Here is a 23,089-nt window from a genome sequence, read left to right on the forward strand (position 1 = left end):
TCTAAGTGCCTACAAAAAGAAACTGGAGAGAGCATACACTAACAACTTGACAGCACACCTGAAAGCTTTAGAACAAAAAGAAGCAAATACAACCAAGAAAACTAGACAGCAAGAAATAATCAAATTTGGGGCTGAAATCAACCAAGTACAAACTGAAAGAACTATCCAAAATATCAACAAAACCAGGAGCTGGTTCTTTGAGAAAATCAACAAGATAGATAAAACCTTAGCCAGACTAACTAAAGGGCACACAGACAGTATCTGAATTAATAAAATCAGAACTGAAAAGGGAGACATAACAATAGAAACTGAGGAAATTAAAAAATCATCAGATCTTACTACAAAGGCCTATACTCAACAAAATTGGAAAATCTGGATGAAATGGAGAATTTTCTATACAGATACCAGGTACCAAAGTTAAATGAGGAGCAGATAAACCATCTATACAGTCCCATAACCCCTAAAGAAATAGATGCAGTCATTAAAAATCTCCCAACCAAAAATAGTCCTGGACCAGATGGTTTTAGTGCAAAATTCTATCAGACCTTCAAAAAAGACCTAATACCAATTCCCTTCAAACTATTCCACAGAATAGAAACAGAAGAAACAATACCCAATTCGTTCTATGAAGCTACAATTACGATCATACCTAAACCTCACAAAGACCCAACAAAGAAAGAGAACTACAGACTAATCTCTCTTATGAATATTGATGCAAAAATACTCAATGAAATTCTCACATACTGAATCCAAGAACATATCAAAACAATTATCCATCATGATCAAGTAGGCTTTATCCCAGGAATGCAGGAATGGCTCAATATTTGGAAATCCATCAATGTAATCCACTATATAAACAAACTCAATGCAAAAAAAAAAAAAAAAACACATGATCATCTCACTAGATGCTGAGAAAGCATTTGACAAAATTCAACATCCTTTCATGTTAAAAGTCTTGGAAAGATCAGGAATTCAAGATCCATACCTAAACATAGTAAAAGCAATATACAGCAAGCCAATAGCCAACATCAAACTAAATAGAGAGAAACTTGAAGCAATCCCACTAAGATCAGGGACTAGACAAGGCTACCCACTCTCACCCTACCTATTCAATATAGTACTGAGAGTCCTAGCTAGAGCAATTAGACAACAAAAGGAAGTCAAAGGGATACAGATAGGAAAGGAAGAAGTCAAAATTTCACTATTTGCAGATGATATGATAGTATACTTAAGTGACCCTAAAACTTCCACCAGAGAACTCCTAAACCTGATAAACAACTTTAGCAACATGGCTGGATATAAAATCAACTCAAACAAATCAGTAGCCTTCCTCTATTCAAAGAATAAACAGGCTGAGAAAGAAATTAGGGAAATGACACCCTTCACAATAGCCACAAATAAAATAAAATATCTTGGAGTGAATCTAACCAAGCAAGTGAAAGATCTGTATGACAAGAACTTCAAGTCTCTGAAGAAAGAAATTGAAGATCTCAGAAGATGGAAAGATCTCCCATGCTCCTGGATTGGCAGGATTAATTTAGTAAAAATAGCCATCTTGTCAAAACCAATCTACAGATTCAATGCAACCCCCATCAAAATTCCAAATCAATTCTTCATAGAGGTAAAAAGAGCAATTTGCAAATTCATTTGGAATAACAAAAAACCCAGGATAGCAAAAATTATTCTCAACAATAAAAGAACTTCTGGGGTAATCACCATCCCTGACCTCAAACTATACTACAGATCAATAGTAATCTAAAAAAATCTGCATGGTATTGGTTCAGAGACAGGCAGAAAGATCAGTGGAATAGAACTGAAGATCCAGAAATGAACCCACACACCTATGGTCACTTGATCTTTGACAAAGGAGCTAAAACCATCCAGTGGAAAAAGGGCAACATTTTCAACAAATGGTGCTGGTTCAACTGGAAGTCAGCATGTAGAAGGATGCGAATCAATCCAATCTTATCCCCTTGTACAAAGCTCAAGTCCAAGTGTATAAAGCACCTTCACATAAAACCAGATACACTGAAACTAATAGAAGAGAAGGTAGGGAAGACCCCCAAATACCTGGGCACAGGGGAAAAGTTCCTGAACAGAACACCAATGGCTTATGCTCTAAGAGCAAGAACTGACAAATGGGACCTCATCAAATTGCAAAGCTTCTGTAAGGCAAAGGACACTATCAATAGGACAAAACAGCAACCAACAGATTGGGAAAAGATCATTACCAATCCTACATCTGATAGAAGGCTAATATCCAAAATATACAAAGAACTCAAGAAATTAGATTCCAGACAACCAAATAACCCTATTAAAAATGGGGTACAGGCCGGGCGGTGATGGCGCACGCCTTTAATCCTAGCACTTGGGAGGCAGAGGCAGGTGGATTTCTGAGTTCGAAGCCAGCCTGGTCTACCAAGTGAGTTCCAGGACAGCCAGGGCTACACAGAGAAGCCCTGTCTCGAAAAACTAGAAAAAAAATGGGGTACAGATCTAAACAAAGAATTCTCAACAGATGAAACTCGAATGGCCAAGAAGCACCTTAAGAAATGCTCAATATCCTTAGTCACCAGGAAAACGCAAATCAAAACAACCCTGAGATACCACCTCACACCAGTCAGAATGGCTAAGATCAAAAACTCAGGTGATAGTAGATGCTGGTGAGGATGTGGAGAAAGGGGAACACTCCTCCGTTGTTGGTGGGATTGCAAGCTGGTACAACCACTCTGGAAATCAGTCTGGCAGTTCCTCAGAAAATTGGACATAGCATTACCTGAGGACCCAGCTATACCACTCCTGGGCATATACCCAGAATATGCTCCAACATATAACAAGGACATATACTCCACTATGTTCATAGCAGCCTTATTTATAATAGCCAGAAGCTGGAAAGAACCCAGACGTCCTTCAACAGAGGAATGGATACAGAAATTCTGGTATATTTACACAATGGAGTATTACTCAGCTATTAAAAACAATGAATTCAAGAAATTCTTAGGTAAATGGATGGAACTAGAAAATATCATCCTGAGTGAGGTAACCCAATCACAAAAGAACACACATGGTATTTATTCACTGATAAGTGGATATTAGCCCAAAGGCCTGAAATAGCCAAGATTCAACTAACAGACCACATGAAGCTCATGAAGAAGGAATATTAAGTGTGGATGCCTCAGTCCTACTTAGAAGGAATAACAAAATACTCAAGGGACTAAATATGGTGACAAAGTGTGGGACAGAAACTGAAGGAGGGGCCATCTGGAGACCATTCCACCTGGGTATCCATCCCATGTGCAGTCACCAAAGGTAGAGGCTGATGTGGATGTCAGGAAGAACATGTTGATAGGAGCCTGATATAGGTGTCACCTTAGAGGTCTAACAGATTCTGACATTTTCATATGTAGATGCTCACAGCTAACCACTGATCTGATCAAGGGGTTCCCAATAAAGGAGTTAGAGAGAGACTGAAGGAACCATTTGTGGCCCCATGAGGAGAGCAACAATACCAACCAAACAGAGCTCCCCAGGGTCTAAACCACCAGCCTGGGAGCACATAGGGAGGGATCCATGACTCCATCTGTATATGTAGGGGAGGATGGCCTTGTCGGGCATAGGTGGGAGAGAAGATCCTTGGTCCCCTGAAGGCTGTACACCAAGTGTGTGGGGGGTGGGAATTCGAGGATGGGGAGGTGGGAGTGGGGGGCTGGTGAGGGCACATCCTCATAGAAGCAGGAGAAGGGGGTTCCTCTTCTGGTATTATTTTAGGCTTAGATTGTGGAATACAAATTTTTTTAGGCTGTCCATATTGTGGAAAACTGTTCTTCCTTCATTAATAGGAGTATTATTTATTCATATGAACTTCAATAAGATCATAGACGAAAACTGCCCCAAAGACACAACCATATAATTTAGGAAGCTCACCGAATACAAAGTAATCCAAGAGCACAAACAAAACTTTCCATTTATCTTATAGTAAAACCACTAAGTATACAAAACAAACAAAAAAGATGAATTGAAAGCTCTAAGAGAAAACACAAGACACAAATAAATAAAACCCATCAAATAGAAAGGTGAATCTGCAGAAAAACATTGGAATAGGAACAGCTGGTTTCTCGAGGTAAACTTTCAAAGCCAGAAGAGCTTTGTGTCCTTAATCACAGACAATCTAAAATGATATACCCACCAATATTACTCCTATTAATGAAGGAAGAACAGTTTTCCATAACATATACAGCCTAAAAAAAATTTGTATTCCACAATCTAAGCCTAAAATAATACCAGAAGCATTATTTGGGGCTGAAGAGAAGAATGAGCACAGCAAAGAGACTGTGGGAAAGTATAAAGCCATAATTATCAAAACACAACAGCAAAATCCAACAACTACTAAAACACACATTTCAATAATAATTCAAACATGAATGGCCTCAATTCTTCACTTAAAAGATAGGAAGTGAATAAACGAATAAAAAAAGAACAAAAAAACATAAGAACCAGTTGCCTGCTGCCTAAAAGATACACATGTTTGTTTTAAAAGACAGACATCAGCTTTGAGTAAAATGATAAGCAAGAGTACTCCTGTCAAATAGAACCAGGAAGAAATCGGGAATAACGACTCAAATATCTGACAAAACAGAATTTGAAGTAAAGTGAATTAGGTGAGATAGAACACTTCATTCTAATAAAGGGAATACTTAACCAAGAAAACATTGCTATCCTAAACATATATATCAAATTCTGGGATACCCAATTCTATTTTTAAAAATCTACTATTCCTGGATTTGAAAGCACAGATTAACATCAATCCATCAATAGCAGGTGATTATTTTAATACCTAATTTTTTTCCAATACACAGGTCATCTGAACAAAAATAAACAGAAACACCAGAAAAACAGATGAACTCTTACATCAATTGGACTGAAACAGTTTCCTAGACAATGTCCTAACCAAACACCAAGGAATACACATTTTACTCTGCAGCACACAGAAACTGCACATGTGCCAACACATATACGGAAGAGGACTCCCTTGTCGAGCTTCGGTGAGAGAAGATGCACCTAACCCTCGAAAGACTTGAAGCCCCAGGCAGTGGGGAAGCCTGGTGAGGGGAACGAGCGACATCTTCTTGGAGACTGGGGAGGAGGAATGGGATAAGAATCTATTGGAGGGCAGGCCAGAGAAAGGATTACAGCTGGATTATAATAAAATGATTAAAGACAATTTAAAAAATAAATAGGCCATATTCTGAAATGCAAGACAAATCATTACCAATCAAAGAAGTTGACATCACTCTTTGTATCCAATCTGACCACAATGCAGTAATACCTAACGTTGACAATGGACAAATGTCTAGTAAATACAAAAAACAATGGAGATTAAATTACACTACATCACACTACAGAGTGATGATGGGGTCAAAACAGAAATCAATGGAGAAATAAAAATTTCCTGGAACTATTTTAAAATGATCATAAGACAAAAGTGGAATACATTGAAAGCAATTCTATGAGGGAAATGTATTGCTCTAAGCAATTACATTAAAAATTCAGAAACAAAAAAATTCAAATAAATGTCATAGTTACCCAACTCAAAAAGTTAGAACAAACCAAATATAACCCAAGTTGACAGGAAAAATTAATAAAAGCAGAAGTCAACAAAATAGAAATTGACAGCTCTTTTGCTAAGAAAATATTACCTCCTCCAAACACACTTCAGGAAAGTAATCTTTCTTACATAACACACAGAAGTGAGTCAATGTAACTGTATTACCAGTAGAAATTGGTTTGTGGGCCCAGTATGTAACTCTATCAGTAGAGCGAATACCTGGAAATTTTTGTGTATGTGGAACACCATGAAATAAATCAAACCTTCAAATTATGGGCACAGGTGAGGAAGAAAGTTAATGGCAAACACAAGATCATAGAAGAAAACTGCCTCAGACTATAAATTAAAAATACAGAACAGAAAGTTTATTGAAAGCTGAAAGAGGAAACTGCAAATAACAGATAAGGGACACCCATTCAAAAAAAAAAAAAAAAAAAACAGCTGATTTCTCAAGAGCAGCACTCAAAACCAGAAGGAGCCTGCAGCAATATATCCCAAGCCCCAAATAACTGCCAACCTAAACTAATATGCCTAGCAAAATTACTGCTGGAATTGATGGAAGAAGAACAATTTTCCCTATCATACGAAGCCTAAAAATATTATATTCAACAAACCAAACCTAATGTAATACAGGAAGTATTCTTTTGAGCTGAAGAGAGTCATAAACAAAGCAGAGAAACCATAGAAAGAAACACGAGCCATAATTATTAAAACACGAAGTATCGCTGGAAACACAACACCAAAATTCAACAATATGATGACCAGAACTAAAACACATATTTCAATAATAATTTAAACATTAATTCTCCCCTCAAAAGTCCCAGTCTAACTGAATAGATCAAAAAAAAAAAAAAAAAAAAATCTGTCTGCTGCCTCTAAGAAACACATCTTCAGTTAGGCCAGTCATTGATTGGCCATTCCCTCATCTCCGCTCCATCTTTATCCCTGCACATCTTGAATGGAGGGCAAATTTTGGGTCAAAGGTCTTGTGGGTGGGTTGGTGTCTCCCTCCCTCCCCTGGAAGTCCTGACTGGCTACAGGAGGTGGCAACTTCCACTGCTAGGAGTCTCAGCTAGGGTCATTTCCATACTTCCCAGGAGCCTTCTCCATCTCAGGCCTTCAGCCTCTTTCAGAGATGCCCCCCCCCAACTGATTTTCTTTCTCTCTCAGCCCTCTTACCCCCCTCCCCATACCTGATCCCCATCCCAATTCGCTTCCCCACCCCCTCACCCACCCAGTTCTTTCTCTCCATCTACTTCTGATGTCTACTTTATTTCTCCTTCCATCATCTTCCCTTGGACCCTCTTGTTATTTAGTTTCATTGTGTCTGTGGATTGTAGTGTGGTCATCCTGTACTTTATGGCTAATGTCCAGTGATCAGTGAGTATACAATATGTGTGTCTTTCACACCTCACAAGATGATATTTTCTAGTTCTATTCATTTGCCTGCAGATTCCCGATGTCCTAGGTTTTGATAGATAGCTGAGTAGTATTCCTTTGTGTAAATGTGCCACATTTTTTTTAAAACCATTATTTGTTTGAGGGACATCTGGGTTGTTTCTAGTTCATGGCTACTATAAATACAAACTACATTACAAGCATAGTTGAGCAAATGTCCTTGTGGGATAGAAGAACATCTTTTTGGTGTATGCCCAGGAGCGATATAGACATCTGGCTAAACTAGCACCATTTGTTGAAGAATGTTTTTTTTTTCCCCATGGAATGGTTTTGGCTACTTTGTCAAAAATCAAATGTCCATTGGGATGTGTGTTTGTTAGTCTTTGATTTGATTCCATTAATCAACCTGTCTGTTATTGTAGCAATACCATGAAGTTTTCATTACTGTTGCTCTGTAGTACAGCTTGAAATCAGGGATGGTGATACCTCCAGAAGTTCTTGTATTGTTCAGGACTGTTTTATCTATCTTGTTTGTTTTACTATATGAAATTGAGAATTGCTCTTTCAAGGTCTGTAAATAATTCTTTTGGAATTTTGATGGGAATTGTATTGAATCTGGATATTGCTTTTGGTAAGATGGCCATTTTAACTATTTTAATCCTGCCAATCCACGATAAGCATCACCTTAGAATAAAAGAATAGACAGGATCTCCAATCAAACAGAACCAGAAAGAACGCAGATGTCACTCTCCTAACATCTGACAAATTAGACTCAGAACTAATTAGATGAAATAAAGAGGGACACTTCATCTAATATAATCATAGAGACAATTTCATTTCTAAAAAATCTACTACTGAATTAAAAGATACAGATTAACATCAATCCATTAAAGCAGGTGAATTCAATACCAGCTTTCTCCAAAGGACAGCTCATCAGGACAAAAAATAAACAGAGAAACATCAGACTTGAGTAACATCGCACTTCAAACAGACATAATAGATACCTACAGAATGTACCCAATACCAAGGAGTATACATTTTATTCTGCAATACACAGAAACTTCTCTAAAATAGAAATGCAAAACAAATCATTACAAATCAAAACGATTGAAATTACTTCTTGTATCCTAATTAACCACACTGAAATAAAACCTAAAATTGACAACAAACAAATCTCTGGTGGATACACAAACTCACAGAGATTCAACATACAGAATGGTAACTGGATAAAGAAGAACTCAAGAAGGAAAGAGATTCCCTAGAACTACATGAAAATGAAAACAATGTGACCAAAGTTCTAGGACGGGTTGGGGGCAAGCCTCTGAGGGAAGTGTATAGCTCTAAGTATATCAATATAAAACATCAAAAAACAAACAGTACAGATAAATGCTCAGAGACACAACTCAAATAGTTGGAATGAAACAAATACAACCCTGTTGAGAAGAAATAATAACCATAAAAGCAGAAATCAACAAAACTGAAATAAAGAAAACAATACAAAGAATACAAACTATACAAATGTGATTGACAAGCACCTGGCCCAACTTACCAAAGGAAATACAGAGAGGATCCGAATTAACAGAATCAGAAATGAACAGGAAAACATTACTTACAAGAGACCCCAAAGCAATTCAGAATGTCTTTTTTTTCTTTATTTACATTTTATCCCCTTTCCTGGTTTCCCTCCTGGAAACCCCTATCCCATCTCCCCTCCCCCTGTTTCTATGAGATTTATTAGGACATTCATAATACCATAGACATACAACAATATGGCAGAGGCTCTAAGGAGAGTTCAGGCCCACAAAGTAGCATGGGGACACTCGGCTTATAGGTCTCAGAGAAAGGAGGAAGTTTCACTCAGTCAGTCAAGTTCCTAAAGGGACTAGGCCATAATACTTTGTAGCCGGGATGTTTCTGATTTCAGGGCAACCAGAGGAGGGACTTGAGTCTTGCATTGTGGGGAGGGAACAAAGTAACAAAGGAAAAAAGGAAAGAAGGAAATAATTCTTGCTAATGTGTGACTTGAAGAATGTTGGAGACTGAGGAGGATAGGTATATTTAGGTTAGGTATGTATGCCTATTACATGGGTCAGTGGTGGTGTGTCCTATCCCTGTAAACTTCTGGAAGGAAGTGAGAAATGGGGTACTGATCTTTCTCCTGGAACTTGGGCTCTTGGGAAGTCCTGGAAGTTTACATTTACCTCTCTCTCTCTCTCTCTCTCTCTCTCTCTCTCTCTCTCTCTCTCTCTCTCTCTCTCTCTCCTTCCTTCCCTTCCTTTTTCCCTCCCTCCTTCCTTCCCTCCCTCTCCCCCTCCCTTCTTCCCTTTCCCCCTCCCACCCCTGTCCATCCATGCCTCTGCCCAACCTCCCCCCACAATACAGATACTATAATCAACTCTAAGAATGTAGACATTTACTTTCTGAAGTCTGGATAACTGGAGAACCTATTAAAGAGTTACAGAGTCCTAGACAGGATGTCAGTAGCAACAGTTAATCAAGTGTAGAATGAAGGAAAAAATTGCATGCTATAAATCTGACAGATTACTAATATCTAGGATATGTGAAGAAGTCAAAAAGCTAAACAACAAAAAAATCAGGCTCAATCAATAAATGTTCTAATAAAATGAAAGCAAGAGAGTTCTTAAAAGATGAACTATAAATGATCAGTAAACTCAGGAAAAAATGTTCACCCTTATTAGCCATGACAGAAATAAAAACTAAAACGACATTAAGATTCCATCTTACCCTAGTTAGAATGGCAGTCATTAAGAAAACAAATAAGGGTCTGCAGAGAGTGGCTCAGTGGTTAAGAACACTTGTTGTGAAAGAGTTAAAAATTTTTTAAACCTTCCACAGATGGAGTCAAGAGTGCAGATCAGCTTGTTCTGCGCTCTGGGTCCTAAGAAACTAGCTATCCACAAGACAAAATAGATAAGATAGGAGTTCAGAGCTGAGAGTTCAGATCAGCGTGACCGTGCACTATGGGTACCAGGAACTAAAAACTGACCATAAGATAGATTGAATAGGGCTTGAGCTGGGAGTTCAAGTTAGCGTCCCTGTACACCCTGGATACCAGGAACTTGGCTGACCACAAGATAGATGGCTGATTACGTATAGGCTCTTAGAGAATAGCCTGTTCCTTGTACCCTGTCACAAACTGAATAATGGGCTGGGACTTTCCACAGGTGCTCTCCAATAGCCCTCCCTTACTCCCCCTGGGTTGTGGTTCCCACCCTGAGCTGTGGTTTTGGGCTTTAAATTCTTTCTGTCTCCAAAGCCCTGGGGTCAGACCCCACTGCCCCTGCGTGGGTCATGGGTCTTGACCTCAGTATACTGATTAAAATATGCCTCTTGCTGATTGCATCAAGTTCGGTGTCTTGTGAGTTAAATGGGTGGCCTCGAATTCCCGAGGCTTGTGTGAGGTCCTCCATTCGTGGGGGCCTTACAGTTGCTCCTTCAGAGGACCCAGGGTTGATTCCTAGCACCCACATGGCATATTTTATTCAAGAGGAATTAACATGTTCTGATGCACACATAAACATGCAAGCAAAACACTTAGAGAGATAAAATTAAATATCCAAAAAGGAAAAAAATTTAAAGAAATAAAATAAAGGCTAGCAAATGCTAGTGAGGATGTGAACAAAAGAACACCCTTGTTCAGTTTGGTGGAACGCAACCTAGTCTAGCACTATGAAAGTCACTGTGCTATTTATCAAACAACAAAAATAATCTAGTAATGCATCTTCTATATGACCTGGCTATACCACTCCTGTATGTCCATCCCAAAGACTCTAAACCAGCATGTAAGCGCACCTGTACCCACATTTATTGCCGCACTGTTTATAATAGCTAAATTATAGAACCGGTTAACTTATGTGTCCAACATCAGCAGAGTGTGCAAGAAAAATATGATGAATATGCACAATGTCATTTTATTTAGCCAAAAAGAATAAAGTTATATCATTTATATCATTTGTCAGAAACTGAATGTAACAAATAATATTAAGTGAATTACACCAATTGCAGAAAGATGGTGTGAGTTTTCCTTCATTTTTGCTTTCAAGATTCTTTATAAGCATATAAAGTGTGTGTGTGTGTGTGTGTGTGTGTGTGTGTGTGTGTGTAATACTTTCTAGGGTGAATAAAGATACCAACAGGAGGGGTTGGGGATTTAGTTCAGTGGTAGAGCACTTGCCTAGCAAGCACAAGGCCCTGGGTTTGGTCCTCAGCTCTGGAAAAAAAAAAAAAAAGATACCAGCAGGAGGGGAAGGATTCCAGAGGATAAGTAAAGCCATAGAAGGAATATAATTTGCTCAACATATAATATACACATGTATAACATATTGGGAAAACTAAAATAAAATCTTTTAAAGAACTTAACTATACAGAAATTAGGGTGAGATTGGAAAATTTGTCCTTTTCATACTAATATTTCTTTTTAATATTGCCTTGTTAAAACTTAGGTTTTTCTCTCAATGGGTTCAAAAAATATTGTAAACTGTAATTTTTAAAAAAGTCTTATACAATGGTTTTACCATAGTAAATCTCCAGCTGGAAGCCACTTTACATTTGAAATCAAGCCCTCCTTTAAAAATTAAAATAAACCGGGCAGTGGTGGTGCACGCCTTTAATCCCAGCACTTGGGAGGCAGAGGCAGGCGGATTTCTGAGTTGGAGGCCAGCCTGGTCTACAGAGTGAGTTCCAGGACAGCCCGGGCTATACAGAAAAACCCTGTCTCAAAAAAAACAAAAAAACAAAAAAACAAAAAAACAAAACAAAAAAAAAAAACAAAAAAACAAAAAAAAAATTAAAATTAAATATGTGCATTGCAAAGCAATCTCTAATCAAAGCCACTTTGTGTTATTTTATAAGATAGAGAAATAATAGACTATTTTGGAAGGTTTTTTGGGTTGTTTTGTTTTGTTTTGTTTTTGGCTATTTGGAAGGTTCTAATCTAAGATTTTAAAACACCAATCAACTTTCTATTCTTTAGTACTACCCATGCAGCACAATTTAATCTTTTCCTTTCTTTTTCAATCTACATACATATACACAATTAATCATTGTAAAAAAAAATATATGCTTCTGAAGTACTTTGGGATCTAGATTAGTCTTTGAATGAGAGGAGAGGATCCTAAAATGTGCTACGATTGAAATGTTTGCATATTCCCTTAAGATTCCGTGGATGCTTTTATGAGCTAGTACTTAAAAAAGAACAAAACCAGAACAGCTATTGCAAAGTTGTTGTGACCGATGAGAGACCTTTGTCACTCAGACAACTGGATGGCCATCTGAATAAACGGCAATCTTCAACGCATACTACCTCAGAAAGAAATAGATAAGCTCACACCGTTGGTTGTGCACTATGAGGAAGGGGAGAAAATATACCAGTGAGCTCAGGAAGCAGTGAACTTTTTTATTATTCCCACCACATAAGTAGAGTCATTGATCAATTTGGGCCACCAGTCAAAGACTCGGGAGCCTTGTTTCTTCTGGCAGCCCAAAGTAGGGGCTGAAGCAGGGTTTAGAAGCACAAAAACTGCAAACACCTGGGCAGTTACAGTTATAATTTTTACCGATGAGGGTTTGGGAATTAGGAACTTTCCTAAGAGTCCCTTCATTGTCAGCTGACATTGATTGTAAGTGTTTTTGCCCAACCAAACAAGTCCATTTGCTCTATTGATTGTTAGGAACAGGCATTGTGTCTGACTGTTGTGACTATCACTGCTTAGAGGAGTTGGTCTGCTTAAGTAAAATGGAGTTGTGAGGGTCCCAGAATCACTAACGAGTGACACCCCCAACTCAGATAGTAAAAGCAGAAAGTGTTTATTTAGCTGAATTTCCTGCATGCAGGGGTTTTCCTAATTGGTAATGGAGACCTCTAGTAGACTTGCAGGCCCAGCTTTTATTGTCAGGGCAATTTGGGGGAGGAGTATGTGTCCTTTTACCTTGATTGGTTAGCTTTATCTCCAGGGTTCTGACTGACTGATTCTACAATCAGCTAGGCTCTGGAGACTTCCCAGGGGCTGGCTTACTCATTCTAGCTACCTATTTTTACTTCAGGCATAATGACAAGTATCCTCAGATTGGCTATCCATGGTTGTGGTTGGCTGACCACAGGTTTCTGGATCCGGGTTCTTATCTCTGGGAAACAGAAACGTAGGCTTAGTCTCCCAAACTGTCAGTTTGTAGCCTGTCATGGAGTCGGCCTAGATTTGGCTAACTTAGTCCTCTGATTCTGAAGTTAAAATATCAGTACAAGTTCCTTTGCCTGTTCCCAACAGTACCAGGTGTATGGGTTTTGCTATGACAGACTTGACGATGTTGTTTTGGGAAGGATTGTGGAAAGACTCTGGAACCTGGGAAGCAATGGAATGCTGAGAGAGCAATGCAGATGCTGGAGGCCTGTCTTGTGAAGTTTCTAGTAGAATTTTGAGAGTCCCTCAAAGACTCTATCGGAATTGTTTGTATGATGTTTTGAACTAAGAACTACTAAAATGAAACCTTCACACTGCCGGGACGATTGATAGTCATCAGCTGGGGTTGAAGAATCAGGTGTGGTTAAGAAGAAACCAGAACAACCAAGGTGAAACCTGAGAGTATGCCCTCAGCACACAGAAGCTGTTATCCACAGGGAACTGAGCCTGTACCTTTTGCTAATAGCCAAATTTGGTAATATGTAAGAGTTTCCCAGGTACTGGCTTTGGAGATCAGAAAGGGTCAGGAGCTTGGTTCTGTGTGGCAGGGATGACTCCCTGAAGAGAAGCCAGAAAGACCTTTGCTGAGGACACAGCCTCAGTTGCAGTCGGATTCAAGAGGCCATGGAGAGAATGTGAGACTTGGCACCAGGGCACAGGGTTAAAGTCCTGAAGACAGCCCAGGAGGTGATATTGGTGAATGTGTAGCAGAGTTGCTGTGGAAATCCAAGCATTTTTGAGATGTTAATACCATGAGATGCCCAAAAAAGGACAGCAGCAGCCATGGAGTGGAGCTGCACTGAGCTGAGGAGATATACTGGGTGGTGTGGGGGAGGGGAGGGCAAGCCCTGTGTAGCCTAAGGAATCATGAGTGAATCTAGATATCTTACACTGAGCTTTTTTAATCAGTTGGACTTTGTTTTTGCTTTGATTTGATTACAAGTATGCCCTGATTATTCCCTCTTAGGATAAGAAAGTATTTAACTTAATTTGATTTGAAAGGAAACCACAGTTATGGGACCATAGATATTTTAGAGAGGCCTTGGGTATTTTGGGGAGACTATGGATATTTAGAAAGGCTATAAGTACTATTAGAGTGGCTTATAACTTTGAATGAAATTTTGGATATTTTAAGTTTTTGAATTTTCAAAGACTGGAAATTTTAAAAGGTGGAATGCTTTATACTGTGATATTGATATTACTGTCAGATCCTGAGAACAAACAAGAAATGAAATGTTATTCCTGAATAGTGGTATGTTTGTGTGTCAAGTTAACAAGAGATTAGTTGTGCTGGCTAGATTAGACTAGAGTCCCTTTGAACAATGGAACCTCAATTGAAAAGAAAATGGCCCTTAACAGATTGTCCCGTAAAGTCTGTGATGCACTTGTTTTTTCTTGGATTAGTAATTGTGGGAGGCCCCTGCTCACTGCAAGTGGTGTCACCCCTGGGTTGGTGGTCCTTGGTGCTATAAGATGAAAAGACAGTCCCCTGGAGACACTGCATAGCTCTTCCCACCAACACTCTAGGCTTCCTCCTCTAGCCCAGCTCCATGCCTTTTTGTCAGCCACCAATCCTCAGAAATCTTTTCTACCAGAAACCCCCAATGGCCACACAGGGATGGGACTCGGTAGGCAGTTTTCACTATCCTTCATGTCCTCCAATGTGATGTCTCTAGGCTTATGCTTTGTCTTATTGCAGCTGCTTGCAGGAACCCCTCCCCCCACTCTAGCTCTACCCCCTGGGGACTCTGCCGGTCAGTGTAGACCCCAATCTGCCTAGCTCTTTGTAATAGCCCCTCTTGCTTTTTCCACATAAACTGTCTCAATTCCTTTCAGTAGCCTGCCAAGCCACAGAAGCACCCTCTACCAGGGACTCCAGAGCTACCACATCTGCCTAGGACCTAGAGAGGGCAACAACAATCAAATAATGAAACACCTAACCAACAAAGACAAGACCAGCTATCAATACCAAGAAACATTTGAAACACTATAACTCTGGATGACTAGATCCCAGCACAAAAACACAAGCATGAGCAGCCATAACGGTATACGTCCATGGAAACCCAGTGACTCGACTGCAGTAGGCCCTGAGAAATACAATATAGTTAAAGTTCAAGACTTTAACTATAAGACTTTAAAATAGCTAGTATGAATATGTTCAAGGACCTTTAAGAAGAGACGAATAAATAGTTTAATGAAGAAACAGTTCAAGATAGAAAAGTAGAATTTAACAAAGAAATGGAATTGATAAGAAAGTACAAACTGAAATTAAAACGAAAAAAAAAATAGGATGTCAAAGAAAAAAAAAATCTCAGAGGTAAGCCTCACCAACAAGCCACAAGTTGTAGAAGAAAGAATCTCAGGTGTTGAAGACAAAGTAGAAAAAAGCTGGATACCTAAGTCCAGAAAAAAATATTAAAGCTGAAAAATCCAGGTATAACATATATAGGAAATCTATAAAAAAAAGATCAAATATATGAATGATAAGATAGAGGAAGGAGAAGAAACTCAGGTCAAAAACACAGAAAATATTTTTAAGAAAACCATAAAATACAATTTCCCAACTCTAAAGACAGGGGTGCCTATTAAAAGGTACAAAAAGCATAAAAACACCGAATAGACAGTCCTAGAAAAGATCCAAAACACAATTATCAAAACATTAACTATACAGAACAAAGAAAGGATATTAAATGTTACAAGGGGAAAAAGACCAAGTAATTTAAAAGCAGGCCCATTAGAGTAATATCTGACTTCTCAGTGGAGACTCTGAAAGCCAGAAGGGCCTAGACATTTCTGAGAAAACCACACAACTGAGTCAAAAGTCATGGGAGGAAAAGAAAGAAAGCAAGATAGTACATATCTGGAAGCTTCATTCCTACTGGCTAGCCTTAAAGTACTAGAAGATTCCACACACACACACTGCTGACAGAGAGAAGCAAGAATAGTCTTAAACGGCTATGAACTTTTTCATCTATAATATGACTAACCTGGTGAGATATGCCACTGGTCCAACAATGGCTGTGATGGTTGCAATGGGAAATGTCCCCATAGGTGGTTCACATATCAGAACATTTTTTTTTTCAGTTGATGGCTCTGTTTGAGGAGGTTATGGAATTTTCTGGAGAAAGTACCTCATGGGAGCAGCATTTACACTTCATAGTGTAATTTGGGTGCACATGGACCACAGGGTGTGTGTGTGTGTGTGTGTGTGTGTGTGTGTGTGTGTGTGTGTGTGCGCGCGCGCGCATGCGCCCATGTGCTATAGCATGGGAGGCTGGAGAACAATTCGCTGTATTCAGTTTTTTTCTTTCCATTATGTGAGTCCTGAGTATTGAATCCACGTCATCAGGCTTGACACCTTTACTTGACGACCCATTTTACAGGTCCCAGAGAAGCTTCTTTTTGAAGTAGATCGTGGTTAATGCAGACATCCACAACTGGTCAATATGCAGAGAATAAGAGACTGTGGAGTTCTAAGCTCTAAGTGGGGTCTACATCACACCCCTCCCCCAGTGACCCAGGGATCACAATGGAAATGGGGGATGAAAGACTGTAAGAGTCAGAGGTAGTAGATACAAACAGTAAAACAGGATTTACAAGACTTGAGAAGACTGTTGCACATGTGAACTCAGATCGGTTGTGACTGTATACACAGGACTTATAACAGATAAGTCCAGACAAAAATCCCAGCATAGATGCAGAGGGCAGAGGGGGTTCATGAAGTACCACTGACATTTGAGGAGCTATTGAAAATTTATAGCTGCTAGGGAGATAGAGTCAGTGTTCTTCAAGATGTAGAAGCTCCTGAGAGGCCACACATGGCCCAGTGAATGATCCCACAAGCATGCACATACAGGCAGTGCTAAGTGAGATCAGTGGGTAAGAGTGTTGTGTTTTATAAAAAAGAAGCGAAGTGAGGGATATGTTTGGTAGAGGCACAGTATGATGTGGGGGAAGGGGGTGCCTCTGTGGGCCCATGCTGAGGCATCCCTTCCCCCTGAGGTACCAGCCATACAACAGATATAGTATGGAATAGAGTTTATTTAGGGCATGGAGAAGTGCTGGGGACAGCACACCATAACATAGATGGTATGCTGAGAGGCAGGAGACACATGCCTCCAAGGGACCTGCCATTAGAAATAAGGAACTACCCAAAGCAGGCCTGGATGGTGACACCTCAGAAGCCCTTGAGCAGCCGATTTGTAAAATGTTGTTCCCATTTCTCTTAACCTTAGCCCTGGACAGTGGCTGTACAGATTTCCTTTGTGCATGACTGCTTTCCAGTTGGCCTTGGTGTGTATAATTATTCTATTATATCTGACTTTATTATTTCTTTCCCTTTTGCTCTGGTGAATTCTGGGAAACTAGATGTTTCTAGGTGTAATTATTCTTAAACAATCAAAAATTGAGGCATAGGGGCACAGCACAGCACGGTCCTAATGGACTAGGTGCATGCTGTAGGCTCTAATTTTTGGAAAAAGGTAATAACTGCACAATGGTAGTTTCAGATTAATGTTTGACTTGTAAAGAAAGTTTTAAGAAATTATATTTAGAAGTAAATTAAGAAAATGAAGCAGAGCCAATATTGGGACTCTGAGTAAAGTTATGAAATGAGATTTGCACAACATTTGAGAGTGGTTCCTGGTCTCCTTATGGATATGCAAGTAAAGATTAGATTCCTGAAAGTAGATATAGAATGCATAAAATTTTATACTAATAAAACTAAATCAAAACACTGGGACTCTTAGGAGAGTCATTGTGTGCAACATGAAGAAGTAGAAGCTAGTGGAACTGCTGAGTTAAGGATTAACCTGATTTCTTTCTAACCACTGCTTGGCACCTTTGCCCATGTCATTTATTACTAGAGCTTCACAGAAAATCGCATGCAGCTGACCTTGGAGTTCTGAAGTATAATAATTCAAAAGTTAAAGTTTAAATAATGATGTTTGCAATTATTATTTTGACTCCAGGCCTGGGAATAGGGGAAGCTTGAAACTTTGGGGAACAATTGTAATTCTTAATTCTTTGTGAGATGTGATTGTTCTTTTGAACTTGACACATTTGGTAATGATTATACAATGATCTTTCTACCTGCTTTTTGGAGTAACAATAAAAGACTGTGACAAGTTAAAATTGAAGAAAGAGTATGTATGTTAGTGAAAGGAGAGCACAGAGAGGTATGTGTGAGGTGTGTATGAGGTGTGTATGAACCTACAGCCCAAGGAGGGAGCGAAAGTATGTACAGCTTCAAGCTGAGAGAGAATGCTAACATTCCCCCATTTTGGTTTAATTAGAAAAAGGAAAAATTAGAAAAAGGTGATGGTGACGCAGAAGTAGGATCATCGTGATCTTTAGCTACTTCCTGCTGACTTTGGGGTGACATGTCTCTGGAAAACCTAAGAAAATGGGCATGGGGATGTTGATCGAGTCTTAAGAAAGTTGGCTGTTTCCTTGCTGTCCAGGGTCTGTGGATAGATAGGAAGGAGCAGATCCAGTAGAAGTGTCTGTCTGTGAGAGAAGATTGGAGCATCTGTGGGTTGCTTCTCTGTAGCTGTCCTGGATGTAGCAAAAGCCTGGACTTGACAAGATGCTGAAACACACACACACACACACACACACACACACACTACAGGTAAAGTTAAGAACATTCCGGAGAAAAATATTCTTAGATATATACTTGAAACCCTTAGGTCTTGGTGGTTGGGAGTGAGGGAAGTCCCAATCCCAGGAACAGAAGAGGAATCCCACTCTCTGAGGTAGATAGCAAGTGGGAACTTAGGCTGGTCATGGCAGGTGTACTTATCTGGATGGAGTCTATTTGGTCCACAAGAAGTAGATCTGAGTGGGTTTCCTATAGCTTATAAGTTTGCAAAAGAGATAAATTTGTTAACAACTTCAACAGTCTTTAAGATGAGCTTAGAGAAGGCAACAACTTTTTGTGAAGCAGAAGGAGCAAGAAGGGCTTTTTCCTTCTGTCTAGGGGACTAAATACATATAAATTTAGCATAATGAGAAACAATTTTAAGTTTACATTTGAAAGACAAAGGAAACTCAGAACCTTGACTTTGTGAATGTGATAGTTGATCACATGGTTTAGCAAGAGAAATACCTTAAGTCTATAGTTATAGGGCAACCAAGGGAAACTTATATTTGAGTGTGACAGCTGCTAATGTAGATTCAGCATGAGAAACACTATAAGTATATAGTTATAAGACCATCAAAGAAAACTTAAAATTTAAACTTGTGATTATACAGTTGGATCTCAGATTAGAATGTTTTATTAGAGTTAGGCTAATTTATATAAAAAAAAAACTATACCGATTGATGTTAAGACAGTGACATAGCAAGGAGAGAAAATATGAAGGATTTAGTCACTGGAAACTGAGTTTAGATAAGAAAGTAACAGGAGGTTATCTGTGAAAGCTTACATCTGAATTTGTGTATCCTTTATTGTGAAGCCTGTGAGCAAGATAAACCTGTTTATCTTTGATAAGAAATCTGGCAGTCTTAACTAGTTAACAAATTTACTAATGAGCAAATAAGGTGGTTTACCTTGGGGTAAGGAGCTAGGCATGTTTTCTTGCTGTCAAGCTACAGTTACATAAAGTTTCGGGGGAGGGGGCTGAGGGAAATAGAAGAGCAATTAGATGGGAGGAAATCCAATATATAAGATCCAACTACATATTGTTTCCAAGAAACATACCTCCCTGGTAAAGATATGACAAACTAAAAGTCAGAAGACTGACAACAGTCTTCTAAACAAATAGAAACCAAAAACAAGTGGTATAGCTATTTAGATATCTGATAAAGTATGCTTCAAAGCAAAATTAATGAGAAGAATAAAGGTGTCTTATTTTTATTTAAAGGTCTTTTATTTATTTAAAGGTCTACTTTATTTTTAATTCTGTAATAAAACACCATGACAAGGCAACTTAGAAGAAAGAGTTTATTGCCCTTATTGTTTCAGAGGGTAAGTTTATGACATCATGACAGGAAACATGGCAACAGGTAGACAGGTATGACACTGGAGCAGTAGCTGAGAGCTTACATGCTGATCTATAGGCAGGAGGCAGAGAAAACTAACTGGAAATGGAGAAACTTCAAAGTCTGACCCTAGTGACATACTTCCTCCAACAAGGCCACACTTCTGAATCTTTCCCAAGTAATTCAACAAACTGGGAGGCCAAATATGAAAATACACGAGTTTATGGGAGCCATTTTCATTCAAACATCTAAAGAATATATAGCAGTTACTTTTCTATTGCTGTGAAAAAAAATACCACGACCAAAAGCAACTTAAAGAAAGAAAAATTTATACTGGATTATGGTTCCAGTAGGATAAGAGTCCTCATGGCAAGGAGACATGGCAGCAATCAGCAGGCCTGGTAGCCAGAAGAGAAAACTGAGAGATCATCTTCTCAACTGCAAACATGAAGCAGAGAGCATGAATGGAATTATGACCAGTGACAAACTTCCTCCAGTAAGGCTGAACCTCCAAAAGGTTCCACAACTTCCCCCAAACAGTACAGGACTCAAAGGGAGGGCCCTTAGGGAAAATGGAGGGATGGAGGGATAGAGGGATGGGTTTGTCATCCCACAGTCAAAAACTGTGACCCTTAATTGTTCCTGTCTGAAAGAACTGCAGGGACAAAAATGGAGAAGACACTGAGGAAAAAGAGGTCCAGTGACAGACCCAAATTGGGATCCATCTCAAGGGGAAGCTCCAAGACCTGACACTATAACTGATGCTATGGTGTACTTACAAACAGGAGCCTAGCTAGCATGGCTGTCCTTTGAGAGGCTCAACCAGCAGCTGACCAAGACACATGCAGATACTTAAACCCAACCAATGGAAAAAAGTCAGAGACTCTGTGGTTGAATTAGGGAAAGGCTAGAAGTTGAAGAGAAAGGCGACCCCATAGGAAGACCAGCAGTCTCAACTAATCTGGACCCTGAGATCTCTCAGACACTGAACCACAACCAGGAAGCATGCACTAGCTGGTATGAGGCCCCAGACACATATACAGCAGAGGCCTGCCTGGTCTGGCCTCAGTAACAGAAGATGCACCTAAACATGGAGACTTGAGTCCCCAGGGAGTGGGGAGACCTGGACGGGGGGAAACGAAATGGGATGAAGAACTGTTGGAGGGCAGACTAGGAGGGGGATAAGGACTAGACTGTTAAAAAAAATTAAAGATTAAAAAAAGAAAGAAAATTCATCAATAATGAATGATTCGAAAGAGATTGTCCCCATAGGTGCATATATTTGAATATTCGGTCCACAGTTGGTGGAATTGCTTGGGAGGGATTAGTGTCAAAACAATCTTATGATTTCCCATGTGTGCTCGTGTTCTCTCTCTAGTTCTCTCTCTCTCGTTCTCTCTCGGTCTCTCTCTCTCTCTCTCTCTCTCTCTCTCTCTCTCTCTCTCTCTCTCTCTCTCTCTCTCCTCTCCCTCCCTTCCTCTGGTTGAAAATCAAGAACAGCTTTTGGATGTCCCTTCACTCTTCCATCATGAACACTAACACTCTGAGAACACAATCCAGATGAAATGCTTTCTTTTATAACTTCCCTTGGTTGTGGTTTTTTATCATAGCAATAGAAAAGTAAATAAGATAGACATGCATGCAGTCAATGTTTAATTACAGACATAAGTTTTCATTAGATGCCAGGTTCTGAACCACCGCCTGGGAAACTTACATAGATGTATCTTTAAGAGTGCTTTGCAAGGGCCTCGGGGATAGGACAGAGAAAAACATATGACACAGAGAAAAACAATCTTTAGCTTAAATTATGAGATTCAAGCCATATCAACTCAAAATATGATTAAGGAGATCAGACTATGCCATAGGAAAACGGGCCACTTTGGTACAATAATTATTTTGATCTGAAAGATACTGAGAACTGATCGAAGCAGAGAGAACTCTTTAATTTTCCTTAAATTCTGTAATGGTTTGAGTGAGAATGTTCCCCCTAGGCTCATACGTTTGAACATGTGGTCCTCAGTTGGTGGTGCTGTTTGGGGAACTTTAGAGGTACACCCTTGTTTGAGCAAGCATGTCTCTGAAGGCTTGCTTTGAGGGTTTAAAGACGTTACCACTCCCAGTTTGCTCCTCTGCTTTGTGCTTAGAGTTGAGATGGGAGATGTACCTGTCAGCTTCCTTCTCTGTCGCCATGCCAGCAACACCTGCTGCTGTCACCTGCTGCCATGCCATCCCCACTATTATGGATTCTTTCTTCTATAAGTTGTCTTGGTTATGGTGTTTCAAATTCCTTAAGATTTTGTGTGAAAGAAATACACACACACACACACACACACACACACACACGGAAATTCACTGAACTCAAACCTTAGTTCCTGGAAAGATTTTCATCTGCACAAGGCAAACTTTAGTCACCATACCCTTTCCCCTCCTGTTGATTCCACGTCACTCCAGAATTGTCAAATACAATACATATACAATACATATTCCTTTCAGTAATTCAATCAGCCTCAATTTCTTGGCCACTTCTTTGAGGTGTTTCCTTTGTGAGCCAGGGTCACGGTCCATAGCCCTGGTTAATCAGCCATTGTACTCACAGAAATCCTCCTGCCTTAGGATCCTACATGCAGGTATCAGAAGCATGCTGCTCCATCATGACTAGGTAGAGTCTCATATTTTTGTGGGACTGCTGTTTGCACAATAAATTGTTTTTACTCAAGATGATGTCTTATATCAATTTGCTTTTAGACCAGCTAATAAAACCTAAAAAAGAAAAATAATTCTCTTCCACAGCTTTTTATTCTTAACTTCCGTCGGTTGCATATAACAGGCAGAGGCAGCCTAGTCAGGCAGCAGCACAAAACTCATAGAATTGGAGGGACTCTCCTAAGAATCTCTCTTGCACCCC

The sequence above is a fragment of the Arvicanthis niloticus genome, chromosome 15 (assembly GCF_011762505.2).
Source record: "Arvicanthis niloticus isolate mArvNil1 chromosome 15, mArvNil1.pat.X, whole genome shotgun sequence".
NCBI lineage: Eukaryota > Metazoa > Chordata > Mammalia > Rodentia > Muridae > Arvicanthis > Arvicanthis niloticus.